Here is an 18,072-nt window from a genome sequence, read left to right as displayed (position 1 = left end):
AGGTTTAATTGTATCCTCCGTGGCTTACTAGCAGAAAATGTCAGGTCAGAGATCCCTATGAGCATCCTAATTTTAGAGATAGGACAGAAGAGGGGCACCTGGGTGGCTCAGTTGGTTAAGTGGCTGCCTTCAGCTCAGGTCTTGATCCCAGGGTCCTGGGATTGAGCCCTGCATCCGGCTCTCTGCTCAGCAGACAGCCTGCTTTTCTCTCTCCCTTTGCTGCTCCCCCTGCTTGTGCTCGTACACTCTCTCTCTCTCTCTCTCTGTCAAATAAATAAAAACTTAAAAAAAAAAAGAGTGAGAGAGAGGACAGACGGGAGTAATGGTCCTTTTCCTAGAGGCAGGTTGCAGTAACTTTTGCAAAGCATTCTGCAGGACATTCATACAAGGTGCTGAAGGCATTTCTGTATCACAAAGGACTGACTAGCACCATTAAGTCAACTATATTGTACCTTGCTGTAGAGTGGAGTTTTGCTTTATGCTTCTCATTATTCCTCGTCATCTCAGTACAGGGAGCTTATAGCTAGGCAGGGCTCAATAAATAGTGATTCAGATGCTATTTTTTGTAAGTGAGAGCCAGTGCCAGACTGCAGAATATTGAGGATTTTGAGACAGGTGCTATTTTGGAAAAGACCCCAATCTGTAGGCTTAATAAAGAAATAGAGACAGGTGGAAGTATTATAGATGAACCTAGACATGTGCTATGGAATGTTTAAAACAGGCAGTTAGTTATATTAAAATTTAGTAGCTTTAGAGAAAAAAAAAAAACCAACAACAAACCTTTTTCTTTTCCTCAATAAACCGTTATATTTACTTTAACATAGAAGGTTTAATATATATCTGTGTGTAAAAGCTTAGCAAGACAGTGTTACTTTAATGACTTTATCAGAAGAAAAGAAAAAGCATTGTAAAAATGCCACTTGCATTACCCTTTAACAGAGGCTCATTATTACCTCCCCTACTGTGGAACAGGAGCCAGCCTAGCTAGTAGATTGGTAGAATTATCTTAGACATATGAATTTGCTTATCATTTAATATTCTCTGATGACCCACTGCTTGAGATCTTTTGATCTGTCGTGAAATCTTTGCATGTCACTGCCTGGCTTCAAAGAAAAACATATGCAGAAGCTGTGTTATTCCTAATCCGAGAAGACCATTTAAAAAAAAAAAAAGGCAGGAAAAAAATATCTGTACTTGCAAAATTCACTTTAAGGAACAGCTATCCTCCACTAAAGAAGCCGAGTTGGACTGATTTTAATAATGTCAGAATGGCCAATAAATGTATTAATAGAAAGAATTGAAAATCAATGAGCTGTGATAGTAATTACAGATAGTACCCAAGGGAAATATAGCAGGCAGACAAATCCTTTCCCTCGGGGGCTGCCCTGGGCAAAGCTATGAAGTTGATAATTCTGCCCTCTGTCTTTGTCTTTCCCGTTAGCAATGTACTTTCTCCTTCAACTTAATTCTCCTCCACTCGAAACGCAGACACTCCCAACTCTCGGGCATGTGATGGCTCATGGTACCCACAGATGACGGGTTCTAACTGGTGTCTCCTTAATTGAGGAAAATGTAAAGTGCTATTCTTTCCGGGGGTCATTTGCATTTTTATAGGGTCAGTGCTTGTAAAAAGGAACACTTCTTAAAGAAATTCCATGCTCCGAGTAATTTGGGAATTTCGAGTTGGGGAAAATTAACCTCCAGAATATTTCAGTATATGCATGATTGTGTTCTCCTTCTTGTACTGGTCTTTGTGGTAGAATTTCAAAAACAAAATCTGGACCATGAGGCAAGAGTTGCTCTTTATCTAGATGTGTCTTCATGTGCTAATATTTGCATACGGCTTTACAGTTTGTAACTGTGATTATAGTTTATTTAACCCTTGGAGGACTTTTGCTTCTGACCACGGGGGAATTAATTGCTATGGGAATTGACCTTTTACCATAGACAACTAGAAAGCCAGACAAAATACATGAAACGTGTTTACGTATTGAACAACAGGCAGTTAAAGACTGTGATCCTTGGGAGTAGGGCAGACAAGGAGGTGAACTTTACTAAAGCCTTAGCCTTCTGCCTAAAGGCAAAGCAGGGGTAAGAACCCAAATAGGGCCTAGCAGTCACTGAGTTAGGCAGGTGGGGATTGGAATTTTGGAAGGGTCAAGGCAATTGGTTTTTAAGGGAAGCAATAACAAAGAGGAAGGAGTTGTACAGAGAGAGCTCCAGAGATCCTCAAAGTGGTCCTCTTAGAAGGTTTTGTCTAAGTAAAGATCTACCTGTACGGAGGAAAACAAGGAAAGAACAAGGAAGGCAATAGGCAGAACAGTTCTTTTTTTTTTTTTTTAAGATTTTATTTATTTGAGAGAGGGGAAGAGAGAGAGAGAGCAAGCAAGCATGAGTGGGGGATGGGGCAGAGGGAGAGAGACAAGTAGACTCCCCACTGAGCACAGAGCTTGACTCCGGGCTCGATTCCAGGACCCTGAGATCATGACCCCTGCCGAAGGCAGATGCTTACCTGACTGAGCCACCCAGGTGTCCTACTGGAACAATTCTTATGAACACATAGAGTTCATGCAGACCAGAATGGAGAGACCCCTTTGTACATGGGGCATTTGATAGAGGTCTCAGAAGGGCCACAGGTTAGTAATGGGGCTGAATTCGTCTTACAGTCATCTGGGCTGGGTCTTGCCATGACAGACATGAGAAGCAAACCCTGAAAGGAGCAAACTGACCTGGAAGTTACTTAATTATGCCAGAGCAAAGTCCAACACTCTAGAGGAAGACGCAACAAGATCTAGCCTTCAATCATGTAAAGGCTCCACTGTCTGGCAATTGATCATAATTGATTGGATTGATCAGATAGAAAAAAAAGACAAAATGAACAAAACCTCTGTGACTTGTGGAACAATCTCAAGTAGTCTAACATGTACAATTGCACTGTCAGGATAGGCAGGGTCAGAAAAAATTATTTGAAGAATCGTGGCTGGTCATTATCCAAATATGAAGAAAACCCACATATCCAAGAAATTCAATTAGCCCCAAGCAGAAGAAACCACACCAAAGCATAAAATAATCAAATTGGTGGAAACAGGTAATGAAGAATAGTCTTAAAAGCAGCCAGTAGAGAAGAGTGGTATATATCTGATATACAAAGGAGCAAAAATCAGACTTCTTATCAGATTCTGTGCAAGACAGAAGAAAGAACTTCCTTAGGTAAAAGAAAAAGGACACTGGATAGAAATCTGGATCTGCAGAAGGAAATGAAGAGCACTCAAAATGGTAAGTATATAGGCAAATATAAAAGATGTAAAAAATATTTTGAAAAGAAAATTATGCAAAGCAAACAAAATAACACATTGTGGAGTTTTAACATATTGGATGAAAATGAGCAACAGCAGTAGCACAGAGATGGGGGCATGGAAGGAAGTAGACCATTGGATGTGGTATTATTTGAAGGTAGATGGTGTTAAGTTAAAGGTGTGTATTGTAAATCCTAGAGCAACCACACACACACACACACACACACACACACATTAAAACAGCCAGTGTAGTTAATAAACCAATGGTGGAAATGAACTGGAAGCATTTTTTAAAATACTCCATTTTCTCTGAATGAAGGCAGGAAGAGGGAAGATGCGCAAAGAACAGATAAGAGGAATAGAAAAGAAAGAGCAAGCCGGTACATTTAAACACTATATGTTAATGATTGTGTGAAACGGGAAGAGTTTAAGCACTCCATTTAAAAGATGGATTGATTGTCAGCTTGGGAATAAAAGCAAGACCTAACTACATGCCATCTGTACGATGTTCTCTTTAAATATAAAGATACAGGTACGTGGTAAGTAACGGGATAGAATCAAGAAGAGTCAAAATCATGAAGCAGAAAAGAGAATGGTGGTTGTTAGGGGTTTGGTGGACCGGAATGTGGGCAGTTGTTTGATGGTGTAGAGTTTCAGTTTTGCAAGATGAAAAAAGATGTGTTACAGAGTAACGTGAATGTGGTTAACACTACTGAACTACACATAAAAAGATGGTTGCGGGTAAATTTTATATTTTGTGTTCATTATCTCAATTAAAAATAAAAATAAGTTTAAAAATCCGGAGAACTGATGATTCATAACTGTACCAGAGAGCTTGTATGGATTATAGAACTGAATGGCTGAAGGAATACTTTAGCAGAAATCATTTCAAATGGCCTCACATGGGATTTGACTTTTTAAAATGCCTTCTTGTTACAGCAGCAACCGTGTGTGAGGAAATGGCCCTATTTTTACTTACAATAGATACTTCTTAAATAAATGTTGGCTTTAACAACATCCTTCTTCTGACGCTGGAGGAAAAATTCTGTGTGAAACGTGAGATCATTTGGGTGTAGGTCATCCCTGTCTTGTTGATTGTGGACAAGGCTTGTCCTTTTCCAGATAAGACACTGGAATTCTTATGTGTGATAACATTTTTATTATTAAAAAATTTAAATATATTTAGAAAACCTTTCAAGAAGAAATTAAAGCCATGATCACATTACCTTGCAATGAAAGCTGTTATAGTTTAGGATATTTTCTTCCTGAAACATAATAAATCTATACTAGACATTCTTTTAAACAAACGGAAAGTAAAAGGACAGAAAAAGATATATATACTCTAAATTACAACAACAAAAACAAAGCTGTGGTCCCTTTATTAATATTAGACAAAATAGACTTCAGAAAAAGGAATATAGCCAGAGATAAAGTAGAACACTTCATAATGGTAAGAGGATCAATTTATTTATAGGACATAACAGTCCTACATGCTTTTGCACCTAAGTAAACCCTTGAGTGTATATAATGTCATTCCCGTTACTAAAGAAAATCTCAGAGATCGTGTGTGTGTCAGGGTCACACCTCCAGCAAGTAACAGGGATGGAACTGGAGTCCATGTCTTGTGAATCAGAATCTTTTCAGTATTGCACGCTTCTTTGTTGCTCAACTTTGATAGCTGTTGTAACTAGGATATTTTAAACGATCTGATGTAAAATAACTCCCACTATACTATTAATGTTTAAGAAGGATTTAAGCGGATCTTACGGGAAGTTTTAGTTGAGCACTCCAATAAATGCAAATTTACCTAGAGAGGCTCAGTGGCCATTCCAGTGGTCTGCAGTAAGTATGAACTCTTGGATCTCTCTTTTATCTTACTTGCATAGGATTAAAAAACACTTTTTACTATATAATGTGTTTGTTTTAATATAAAATAATGTTTTCAAGGTATTTAACAGTAGGTAGAAATTACAAAAATATTCCCTGGTCATCACATGGGCAAAATTGTATTTCATTGTGTGTTGTTTTGGAAATCTAATTGAGCAGAGCTGACACCACATATCAGATTCACCTTCTAGAAAACTTCTTGGTGTCTGTCCTAGTATCTTGAGAGCCCAGAATTTTATAAATATGTAACAACATAAAGATGTCAGCTGTTGCTTTTTTTTTTTTTTAATTGCTTTACAAATTGTGTCAGTCATCACTGAGGACAATGCATACTTTGCGACCAAGTCACATTCCACCTGGTGGAAAGTTTGATCAATTTAGTATCTTTCTGACTGGTCGTGTCTGTGGCCTGTGAAAAAATGAGTCTGTCTCTTATCCACTGGTTAGTCCTTTTTCTTGTCTGAAGGGAATATTGTCAGAAGATTTTCTTAGTAAAAGAGTATTTACTTCTTGTCAATTGTAAATGAACTCTGATGTTCAGATGACCTGTAGTTCCCATGATCAACTCTGTTTCCAACTCTCCAACTTCAGTTTCATTGCTGTGCTCTTGTCATAACTAATTATATCTTTTTCAATAAAGTCATGAGGATGATAATTGAAAGTATTCACTCTTAAAGCCTTTATCTGCTAAATAAGACAATCTTATTATTCTTTAAAGTTAAGAGAAAGAATGTACTTTTCTTAGGTTCCTTTTTTTAAAAAAAAAAAAACCTCAGGTGTATACTTTTTTGTTTTCAACGTGGAGGAAATTAAGGCAATTGTAGGTTTAAAACCTCTAACCTCCTTTTTGTCTAAGTCAGCTCTAACCAAGAAGTAGAATAAGTCTCTCGGGTTGCTTCAAGTTGCATTATAAATTTCATATGAAGAAGAGTATTCAGACCATTTAAAAATGGATCACCAATATATTATTGTGTTTACTAAACAAAGAGGCAAAGCGTTTGAGGTGAAGTATTTTTTATGAACAGTGTAGTGCTTTCTGGCATATTTTGGGGACTTGGCAGTTGGACATTGTTTTTAGGCCCATACACATGATCATCTCATGTATAGGATATGTTTTCTCCCTCAGTCAATACTGTAATAAATGAAAACTTATTCTTTTTAAATTTTTGTTTTGAAAATTTTTAAGTAAGTTCTACCCCCAACATGGGGCTCGAACTCTCTACTTCAAGATCAAGAGTCACAAACTCTACCTACTGAGCCAAGCAGGCACCCCCAATAAAAGCTTATATTGTTGGAAGTTTCAGTTTTTTACCCTCAGCCACTTTGCAAGGGAAAATAATTTTCATATACATCATCATTATTACTGTGATAAATAAATATCAATAATATGTCAAAACCCTGAATGTCCATTGTTTTATTGAGTCATGAATTAGATATAAAGACAGTTCTCTTTCTGTTCTCATTGGATGACTATGTGCTGTCATTTGCTCTCATCTCCCTCCTACCAAATTTTATTGCCACAGTGGCTTCTAATTTCCACATTGGCATTGTACAAATACATACAAGTGGAGATGTTGCCTTACTCTCTCCTCCTTGGGTTATTCTCCTTGGGGTATATTCACATTTCTTTGCAGGGCTTTTTTTTTTTTTAATTTTTTTTTTATTATATTATGTTAGTCACCATACGGTACATCCCTGTCTTTGCAGGGTTTTTGAACTACAGAAATGTTTCTGAGAAGGACGTGAAACATTTTTGTATATTTAAATTCAGGTATAATAAGGGGTATGGAATTCAGCTAGAATAAATGAAATTATATACATAAGGCTTAACTAGTGGACTATGTATTAAGTAAGCAATAAATAGTATATGATATAAAATGTGACTGATTTCTTAAATTAATATTTTTTTGCTTTTTCTTATAGGAAAAATGATGCATATTTGGTATACTATAACATTTTGAAATAGCTGGGGAAAAAAGCCACCAAGTAATTGATATCCCTAGTTTTCGAATTACATAAATTATCACCTTTATGCCCCGAAAAGTGACTTGCTATTTTAAGAGACCTATGGCTTTTGTTAAAGAGTAAATTGTTTTCCATTGAGGTGAAGTCGTACCTACATGATCTGACCCTACATTATGTAGCTGACATGATTCACCAAACCTTCTCAGCGTGTTATCGGAGGGTGTAACACTCTTTTGTGATTGTTTGACATCTTTTGTGTGTCATCTTGACTTTTCGCTGGCTTCCCATATTGTGATTCCAATCCCCCTGAAGTAGAATCTTTAAAAATAACCCAAACAGAAACCCCTGCACTTCCTAGACTCATACAGCTAGGATACGGACTTGTTGCCAGTCAGTGGCACCACGCGCTGGAGGGACACAGAAGGCGGCAGTGCGAGGCTGCCTGCTTATGGGAAGACTGCGAGGTGGTAGGAATGTCTGGCTCTTTGACAGATGCTTTGGCATCAAATGCTAGAAGACAGGAACAGTGCTGTTTTCACTGGACGAGGCTTGTGATGTGGTTTGGCTTTCCTCCACCCATTGCTCCTTGCTATGTAGAATTTAAGCATGCTTCTCTTACCTACAAAGAGATTTTCTGAGCCGATATTTAAAAATATATATCTCTCCATTTCAAATAGAGTGTATTCTGTTGTTTACAACTGCTGCTCACTTTCCTGCTTCAGTATGTTGGGGTTTAGCTCAGTGATTCCCTGGTCAAGTGCATGCACTCTGGAGCTAGACTGGCTGTATTTATGTTCTGGCTCCAACATTTTTTCTGTGACTTGAGCAAGCTAGTTATTTTATTTCTCTCTATCTCAGTTTCTTCATCTATAAAATGGGAATTATAGTAGTCCCTATCCTGTGGGTTTCCTGGGAAATAAAGGAGTTAATATATATAATATTTGCTAGCTGCTTGCTTTTGCTTCATCCTAATACCCTGTCTGTTCCTGTAGCTGATTTTGGTCGTGGTTATCCTGCACATCTCAGGACAACATCTCTTTTCCATGAAGTATATCCCCATTGATCTCTCTCTTCTCTGCACTTTTATGGAGTTAACCTGTCGTCACTAGCCATCTAATTTAGCACTTAATTGAGCTCAAATTGCATTATGTGTATTAACTTTGATTTCAATCACATTCATTTGTGAATTCAGTCTCAACCATTTATGGTGCAAGTTGTTAGGGATCTAGGTAGGCAGTAGCCTAACGTGAAGGAACCCCTCTCCCCAGTTTATTTGGAAGATGATTATTAAATATCCCAACAGGAATTGCTATGAAGGGTAGCATTTAAGGACACCGACACAATGTGTCTGATCATTTATATCATCTCTTCAAACGCTCCTGGTAATCCTACACTGATCATCTCTATGAGTGAGGCCAGTTGTAATTAACAATGCTTAAGTAACTTCTCCCAAGATCAAGCTGCTTCTCAGTGTCAGAACCAGCTGTGTTTGAACTTAAAAGAAAAGATGTTTTCTGTAATACTAGGTTGCCAGTTAACAAATGCTAGAAATATCCTAGGTGAAATAATCGTGGGAAATCATTGATTTTTGCAGGTCTTGAAGAATCATTCTCATTAATTGTCATGAAAAATATTTATTGAATAGTATTGTCTAATGATAAAGTTGACTGAATCTGATTTGGTTAATCTAGCCTTGCATTCTTTGGTGTTAGAAATGTATTTTCTTCTTCTGAGTTTGTAGTCCAAAGAAGAGTGGTGGCAGAGCACTGCTTTGCCTCTGTATGGATCCCCTGCATAATTCAGAGTACTTTATTATGTGTTATTGTTTGATGTTTGCATAAATGTAATGAAAAGATGGTATAGGGAATTGTGATTACCATTTTTCACATGAACAATTGGCAACACAAGAATGCAGTCACTTGCCTAGAGCCCAGATATAATCAACGGCAGTTGTGAGATTATAAGCCAGGCCTTCCAATACTTAGCCTTCAGCTAGTGTTGAACTGTATGCATATTTCAAGTGCCGATATGTACTGTATACAGTCTAGGGTATTTGGTAGAGCTGCGGTCAGACAGGGTCCCCAGAAATCATCATGGATTTCAGTGATGTATGTTAGTGGGACAAGGAAATGATGACCTGATGATAGGGATGGAAGTGGAACTGAGTCTTGATGGAAGAGTTTGGAGAGCAGGTATAGAGAAGACGAAAAAGACAGTCTTGGGTGGGTGGAGTGTGGAAGAACATTGATGGGACTGGGACTTATTCTTGTATAGGCTGCCATTAGAGAGCAGATTAAAAGAGGGTGTCATTCATCCTTTTGTTTGGACAACAGAGCTCTGTCACTTGTCATGTAAGGGAAGAATGTTGGCCCTACTACTGTTGTTTTGTTTGTGTGTGTGTGTGTGGGCGGGGGTGATACATTGTCTCTGGGCCTTTCCTCACTCTTAGCTGACATATTGGTTTCTCTCCTTCTCTTCCAAACCTTCTCATTTGTGCTGTTCCCCGCTTCTTGTTATGGTACTGAATTTTCAAGCCTGTTCTGCTGTTCCAGAATTCATTTAGATAAATTTGGAATTATTGATATTTGTTCACATAAAAGCTGTGTTATAGTTAAGTGGTTAGACATTTGAGTTTCATGCTTCACACCCTTTCAGATTCCTTATACCATTTCATTTATCTAATATGATTTCATTGTAATTCTGTGTAACACTCTGAGAATAATCCATGGGATTACTTTGGGCCCATTATTTTTATGGCCCCAGAGAGTTATTTGAGTGCTGCTCCGTCATGTTCTCAGTTAGAGTCTTCCAATGGTGTGTGAGTCTAGAGACACTCTTGTTTTACTGAAACCATTCCCTACTGTAGATGTGCAGTGAATTTAGCCCGATTCTGCAGAGCTACTACTATTTGGGTAATTCAAGCGGAGAAATGACATGTTCTTAAAACGAAACCATTTGTTTTATGTCTTTGATGAGTTAAAAGTGATTTAGTCTGATTAGTTTTGCAAAATAAGTGATCCTTGTACAACATCTTTGGTTCCTAGTTATTTATTCACTCATTAAAATAAAAACTGAGGGGGGAGGGACATGGAAAAGTTCTACATGGGAGAACCCTGAAAGAATGAAGTTATATGTATAATCCAAGTTTTAGGATTTTACACTTGGTTATGTACTGATGTGCTTTATTATTTAAAGAGTTGGGCGTGCCCTACCTGAGTACCGTTTTACATCTTGTGACTATCCTTTGCGTGCCTCAGAGCACTTCTTTGTGCATTATTATTTGATGTTTGTTACAATTCAGTGAGGAGGTGGAATAGAACAAGTATTGTAATCATCATTTTTCACATCGGAAAACTGAAAAATTAAGTTTTTCTTAACGGTTGGATAACTGTTTCTAAGGGATGCCCAGAGAATGTAGGTGTTCTTGCTTGACATTGATGATCAGATTGTGAGCCAAGTTGAATGGCGGGGAGGGTATTCACCTCAGGACTTGAAAACCTGGGGCATGGAAGGTAGCGCTTTTCAGAGTGTGCTCTGCTGCCCACGGCTGCACAATTTCCTGGGTTCCTGCCCCCAGAATCTCTGGGAACAGGAAAAAGGAACCTGGGTGTAAAGCACATCACCCAGAGTATTCTCATGCTTCCAGCATTTTGAGAACCCCTCATCCAGACTGAGGTTCTGACTTCTCACTAGGCTTCTTGTGACTGTGACTTCGAAGGTGCCACCATCTAAACCACAGAAGCTCCCTTCTGTCATGGAGCGATGGAAGGCTTCACGTGGTGGCCGCGACCCTGTGGGACAGTCTGCCCCGGGCTGGTCTGGGGAGTCCACGGGCGCTGCGGTCTGGAGACATCTCAGCAATTGTTAGTACCCAGAATTGATGAGGAGATGCACGTGAATTCTGAATAGCACAAATAATTCGTTTAAAACTCAGTGAGAGTTGTGAGGAAATTGCCTAAGTAGAGTAAGTGTAATTCCCATCCTACTGGGTCCACTTTCTCCGGCAGCCTTTGGATTCCTGTGGAGCCCAGTGAATTCCCAGTGTCAGGTGTGCCATTGTATTTTCAAGTTCTAAGCCAATTACCATTGAATCGTGAGAAATGTACTTAACTCTATCTTTGAAGAAGGAGTTCACATTTTAGTCATTGACATTTTATTTTACCTCTTCTCTGCTAAGAGAGTGAATGACTCATTTAGAAGTTAAAAAATACTTGAACTGTTTAAAATATTGATGTTATAAGTGCCATAACTTAGAAGAGGAAGCATGAAAATTGGCATTTAAATGTCTCTGAAGATCCCACATCTTTTGTGCAGACTGAGACTTGCTATTGCAGTGAGACTGTGGTGTCGGATTCCGAGCTCACCTCTGAAAGGCTGGCGGCAGGGCCTTTGGGGGCTGCTGGGGGCTGCATAAAGCTCCCCTGCCGGGGGGCCTTGGGGTTAATATTCACTCTGTGCTCTCCTGGCCAATCAGGAGCCCTAGCGCATGATTTTCCTAGGGTAATTTTTTTCTAATTATCTGAAGAGTTGCCAGTTTCTATTTCTTTTTTATTTTTTTAAGTTTGAACTGGGGGTTTTTTGGGTTAGCTGACGCCTTGCACAGCCCCTATGACAATGCATAAAGTAGGCTCTCAACAAATGCTCGTTTCATTGGAATTCACTCAGCCTGACTAGAAATCTAAGATTCTGTGTTTATGGTTCTTCAACACAGTGTCATGGTATTGCCCCATAGAATCCCAGTTCTGTCATCTCTGGCGTGGGTGGTCCGAAGAGCCTGCCTTCCTCCTGACTGTAAGAGAAGATGGATCACGTCCCGCCCTTCTTCCCTCCAACAAACAGAGGAACATATTTTATAAGATCTGACAAGACCCATGTCACACTCTTCCCCTCTCTTCCTTTCCCTCCTTCTTTCCAAAACCCAATCTCTCATTTCTAGCAGTGTATCTGCCTTTGTCACTCCTTAGCGATCAGAGATGAGCATATGTGACAGTTGAATATTAACTTAAAAGTCAACTTAATTATCAGCCTGTCTAAATAATAGAAATAATAATAGCCTAATTCTCTATTTTGCTTTTAATCCCTGGCAAGTGACTTTCTGTGTAGCCACAGTAGAACAGCCCTAACTTATGAATGCTCTTTGGAGATAGGGGATAACTGGTGACCTCTTTCCCTTGGTATTATTAAGCCATGCTGAGATGATCTGGAGGTGAGAACAGTACTGCTGTTGTCTGGATTTTTAAGAAAATTAGGATCATTGGGGTGCCTGGGTGGCACAGCGGTTAAGCGCCTGCCTTCGGCTCAGGGCATGATCCCGGCGTTATGGGATCAAGCCCCACATCAGGCTCCTCCGCTGTGAGCCTGCTTCTTCCTCTCCCACTCCCCCTGCTGTGTTCCCTCTCTTGCTGGTTGTCTCTATCTCTGTCAAATAAATAAATAAATAAAATCTTTAAAAAAAAAAAAAAAGAAAATTAGGATCATTGAGGAAAATCCTGGCAAGCCCTTTGTTAATCAGATACCTTAAAACTTTTACACAATAATCTAGCTTCTTGATTTTACTGGTCTTTGGATACAGAGATGTTAAGCTCATCCTCAGTCCTATAGTATATTTGAAATACATGAGTGATCTATTTATGATACCAGGAGAATATCTGTAGGATTTCCAACATAGAGCATTGAGGGAAAAAAAATTGCAAACACAACATTGACCTTCACTTCATAGGTAAAATCTTTAAGACAAGGACTGGAAAGAATCAAGTAATTTTTGGCAGATGTAGAATATGAAGCTTTTACTCCTTGAAGGTAATAGCAATTTACATGGAAAACAATGCAGTTGAAACTGGACAAAAAATTCATTCAGTTAAATGGGAACTAGGTACCAAAAAATAACTTCATGCAATACTAGATGTCCCTCAATTCTCTGCAGTGCTTAAAATGTATATCTCCCTTATGGGGAAAAAGTTTTGTGCAGTTGAAAACATAATGCTATCTATTGGTCCTCCAGGCACATAACAGAAGCCCACAGGTTCTGAAGCTCCTCTTATCTTCATAACTTACAGGTGTGATCGTAGAGGTTTAACAGGTTTTTGTTTTGTTTTGTTTTGTTTTTTGTTTTTTTTTTTTTGATCCGTCCTTTGTCCTGAGAGTACAGTATAGAGGGTGGCTGAAATAATTTGGAGAGGCATGGTATCCAGAAAGCTTACCTTATGGGTTTGCAATATGTGTGTTATTTAGTCTCTAGGGAAAGTACTTTTAAAGTCCCCAGGTTACTTTAAAACTTTTCAAGCTAAAAACTTGAGTTCATGTTAGGAGATAAGAGGCCAGGTGAGAACAGTGTTAATTAACAGATCCTTGTAGTCTTTTATCATATATGTTTTCATTTGATTCTTGTAACATTTTCAGTTGAGGAACTAAGTTGCAGAATGTGTACGTGTCCATTTGATGTCAAAACTCCAGAATGTTCTTAGATGATGAAAAAAAACTATCTTAAGCATATTTTCTGATAGACGTATGAGATAGGAGAACATATTACTGTGTAAGTATTTATAGCCTCTCTCTCTCTCTCTTTTTTTTTTTTGCCAGCTTCTTTGTTGTTGTAGGTTGTTACACAGAATGCGGATCACAGGAGAAAGATGACTGTTTGAGGATGTTGGGGCAGGTAGAAGTGAAAAAGCAGGAAATCCAGAGGGCTCTGATTTGTTTTGGAAAGGGCAGAGAACGGTTGCTAAATAAGAGAATAACTGATTTTGAAAGAGTGTGTGGTGTTGGGGGTAGGGAGATTGAGCCCAAGAGCCAAAAAAATCTCTGACAAGTTTGGGTAGAGAGTTAAGAAGTTTGGTGGGGGGGAAGGGATAGATCTGCCAAGTGTTTCAAATTTTGAAAATGGGGAAAAGGGCATTTTAGAATGTAGATTGTGCATTACAATCACATTGTAATTTTTTGCTGAGAGGCTTGACTAAATATCTGAATTAATTTTTGAACACTGGACTGGAATTTTCCTTGAACAGCACATTGCTGTGCCTGGCCCGTAAGGCAGCTCACCTCCACGTAGGTGTCAGTGTGTTTTTAAAAATGTGTACATGTGTGTGCACACACACTCAGACTACATGTATATGTATGTTTTTAGTTATCATATGTAATATATATTTATAAACGTATACATATAAGCAGAAAATATAAATCTATGTACATATACTTGCATATATGTATATTCATAAAAATATACATATTGTTATTTTATACATAAATAAATTTGTATGCACAAACACCAAATACATCTCACAGTATTGGCAGCGCTGTATTTTTTAGAACAGGCATTTTATTTTATCTTATTTTATTTAAAAGATTCTATTTGTTAATTTGACAGAGTATAAGCAGTGGGAGCGGCAGGAAGAGGAAGAAGCAGGCTCCCGCTGAGCAGAGAGCCCGATGTGGGACTCGATCCCAGGACCCTGGGATCATGACCTGAGCCAAAGGCAGACAGACGCTTAACCAACTGAGCCACCCAGGTGCCCCTAGAACTGACTTTTTAAACTTTCATTTTGCTGAATTTGAAAGGGAAACGATGCCATCAGAGTAGTCCCTGGGAGGAGAATGGGGTATGTCCTGACAGTAAAATCCCTCAGTGGAATCTGGAGTGACTTCTGCTGCTGGCTGGACTTCCTTCCTTGCCATATAGTGAGGAAATTTAGGGGAGAAGGATTCGTAAGCAATACAGAATTGATGGTACCAATCAGCTTGGTTGTCGCTCAGAGAAGGGTTTATTTGTTTATTCATTCATTCATTCATTTATTTATTTATTTATTTATTTTTTAAAAGATTTTATTTATTTATTCGACAGAGAGAGAGAGACAGCCACCGAGAGAGGGAACACAAACAGGGGGAGTGGGAGAGGAAGAAGCAGGCTCATAGCGGAGGAGCCCGATGTGGGGCTCGATCCCATAACGCCGGGATCACGCCCTGAGCCGAAGGCAGACGCTTAACCGTTGTGCCACCCAGGCGCCCCCAGAGAAGGGTTTAAAATCTAAGGATCTGCCAAGTCTGTTGGAGTGCAACCCTGAGCTACTAGAGCACGTCTCAGGTGAGGGATGAAAACGTTTGCTTGTCAACATTGCAAATCCTTGGGGAGTTATTTGCTTTTCATGGCATATTGATCACAATATCCAGAATTCTGGTTTGCATTCAAATGCAGTGTTAAAGATTAATTCATAACAGTATGGTGTGTTATATTAATGATGTAGCTAGAAATTAAAGATGAGTAAAGTACAACAATCAAATAAACACGATCATTTGGCCCATTAGGGCAAGCTGCAAAATGACGTGTAGCCAATTTTAATTTTAGAGAATTTTGAATGTTGAGGGAATTTAGGCTTTTTGAAAAATAGGTTCATTTCGTTTCTAAGTACTCTGTTGTAGATTTAGGATTTAGAGAAAGATAGTTTCCTTCCCGGTGTGAAGATAAGCAGGGTCAGCAGAGGAAATCAGTTGTCTCTGAGTAGGCTAGAGAGATCATACTCGTGAGTCCTTACGGTCTGGTCAGTGTTAGGTCTTCCTAAACAATCAGAACTCTGTCACGGGATCTACAAATTTTCTGGGGTATTGATCCCATTTGTGGATAACCATCCTAGAATTTTCATGGTACTTCTTGAGTGGCTCTTTAGTGAGGAGCTTTCTGCATTAGAATTCGTGAAGGAACATCAGAACCTAACCTATGATTTCCTTGTCAACTGTGAGTTTTTCTAAAAGTGACCTTTTGGCATCTGAGGGCCTCCTTCAACTTGGGCTGCACTCCCGGGGTAGTCACAAGGACTTCCATTGGCTCTCCAAAGCTCAGGGGAAGAGCTGCTCTCTGAGTCGCTACCAGTAGTTTGATTAGAGGGCACCCATTTAGCTTGTGGCATTTTGCAGGTGTTCTCCGGAATCTCATCGGTTTTTCAGAATTGTCAAATCTATTCATCTATTCAGAGGTAATGGTGTGTTTCAGATCTTCAGGACTTTGGCAGCACAACTCAAAATAGAGGAATTAAGAGTAAATCAAGCAGCATTAAAGAGTCTAATAGGAAGGAGTGGGGTTTAGAGCACATCAGTGGAAAGCCTCAGTAGCAATTAGGGTTCCCTTAACAATTGTGAGGTTCTGGCAGGAGAAATCCTGTGTCTAGCCAAACTCAGGATCAGGTGGTAGGAAATGAGTCCTTGTTGGATAATTCTTCTACTGGCAGTCTTTCTTTTTTCTGGTTTTGATTGTTAAGTAGTTCTCTAAATGTTCTCTTTGTAATGGGTAAAGTGCTTGAATCCGAAGAAGCTTGAATCAAATGCAGTTCACATCCCAGAGTCTGTTTTGTATTTCTTTTGTTATCAAGTATGAAAATACACCTTAAATAGTCCTCTGTCCAGACTCTTGTACGGTTCAGGGGCTGAGGTGAGCCGTGTACCTTAGGTTGGCAGGCGTTTCTGTAGTTCATCTCCATCATGGGCGAGAAGGGATGTTTCTAGGGGCAATTTAAAAGGGAGAGCAGCAGAAATAGTTGTAGACCAAATGTAGGCATTCCAGTGATGGAATTTCAAGGTGGAAACATATTGCCATGGAAACAAAAATTTGAGTAGGAGTAAGAAATACGAAGAATTGAGGAGGGAAGTCTATTTGGAAAAAACGAAGGAAGGAAAAATAAGTTTTAAGTTCAACTCATTTATAATTGTGTTTGCCAAGTCAGCATTCACATTTGGTCCTTTTCACTCAACTTGTGAGGGAAGTATATATACATATATATTCTTAACTGGTACCTGAACACTTAAAGATGAACTGCCCTTTAACTAGACTTAAGTTTGTTAACTAGACTAAGCTCTTAAAGACTTAAAATGAAGGTCAGAAACTGCCCTTTTCATCTCTTACTGTGCCTTCACAGTGGAGAAGCTCAGCAAATGTTTTCTGATTAATATTTTTCATTCAGTTTCATTTAAAAAATGCCTTCTGAATACCCGTTCTCTGCCACACGTTGTCCTAGGAGCTTTAGGGACACAGACCACATAATATGTAGTCTCTTACATGAAGAAAGTTTACATTTGAAAACAGAAGGAGATTGCAGCAGGAAGAGTAATATTAGCTAACATGTATTGATTACTTATTTGCTAGATTTACTGTTTTACGTATGTTATTTCATTTAATTCTGGCAAACCCAGAAGGTTAGGTGTTATCCTTTTCTTCCTTAAAGAAACTGAATGTGAAGAAAGATACGCCAGTCATTGTGAGAACTACACATGAACAGCAGAGGCCACCAAGGTGCCCAGTACAAACCACAAGCCAGGCTCTTAAATATACCTTCGTGTTGCCGTCACATGAGTGTGTGATGAGCAGTACCGGGAAGTACAGAAGTATGGGTATTTAAAAATAATAAGACATATCTTTCCACGGACTGATCTGTTTCAGAAGATCTGGAAAAGCTTCAGAGTGGTGACAACGGATACAGACCTTGAAAGGGTCAGTGTAGGCACAAGAGGAATCATTCTAAGCTGAGGGAATAGCACCAGGTAAGGTGTCGAGCTTTATTAACGTGTTAAGTGGCCACGTCTGCGTAAGAATGCTATATATTGGCTATTTTAATAGCACTTATAAAATAATCATTTTTCTAGCATATAAAGTGGACACTAAGAAAATGGAGTTTTTTGTTTGTTTTGTTTGTTTTTAAGGCAGGATCAATCAGGTACTTGGTGTGCAACCTGTGCTGGACCTTGGATGGTCTATTTTTGGTGGTGCTTATTCAAATTTGGACCGTAGTCAGTTGCAGAGCTTTTTTTAATGATATGACCATTGTTTGACTCAGTCGGGTGCAGTAGGAGCCCAGGGACTACCAGTGTACATGTTCCTACCTTCAGAAGAATTGCTGACAATATCTTATTGCTCTGAAAATGTGTTTTTATACCTGTTAATTGG

General features: G+C 39.0%; 1 protein-coding gene across 8 annotated transcripts in view; it reads left to right on the top strand.

The window, feature by feature from the left end:
• Window positions 1–18,072, top strand: part of KLF12 (Kruppel like factor 12) — a 412,821-nt gene that overhangs the window by 187,391 nt on the left and 207,358 nt on the right. The window contains exon 1 of one of the 8 annotated variants that reach the window (XM_034665292.1): window positions 15,100–17,669. The exons of the other annotated variants lie outside the window; for them this stretch is intronic. The gene's annotated coding sequence lies outside the window, so the exon portion shown is untranslated. Of the gene's footprint in view, window positions 1–15,099; window positions 17,670–18,072 lie in introns of those variants that run through there. 8 annotated transcript variants of the gene reach the window in all.

The sequence above is a fragment of the Ailuropoda melanoleuca genome, chromosome 7 (assembly GCF_002007445.2).
Source record: "Ailuropoda melanoleuca isolate Jingjing chromosome 7, ASM200744v2, whole genome shotgun sequence".
In the NCBI taxonomy this organism is placed as follows: domain Eukaryota; kingdom Metazoa; phylum Chordata; class Mammalia; order Carnivora; family Ursidae; genus Ailuropoda; species Ailuropoda melanoleuca.
The sequence above is the reverse complement of the archived record's forward strand: the minus strand, read 5'-3'. Positions and strand labels throughout refer to the sequence as shown.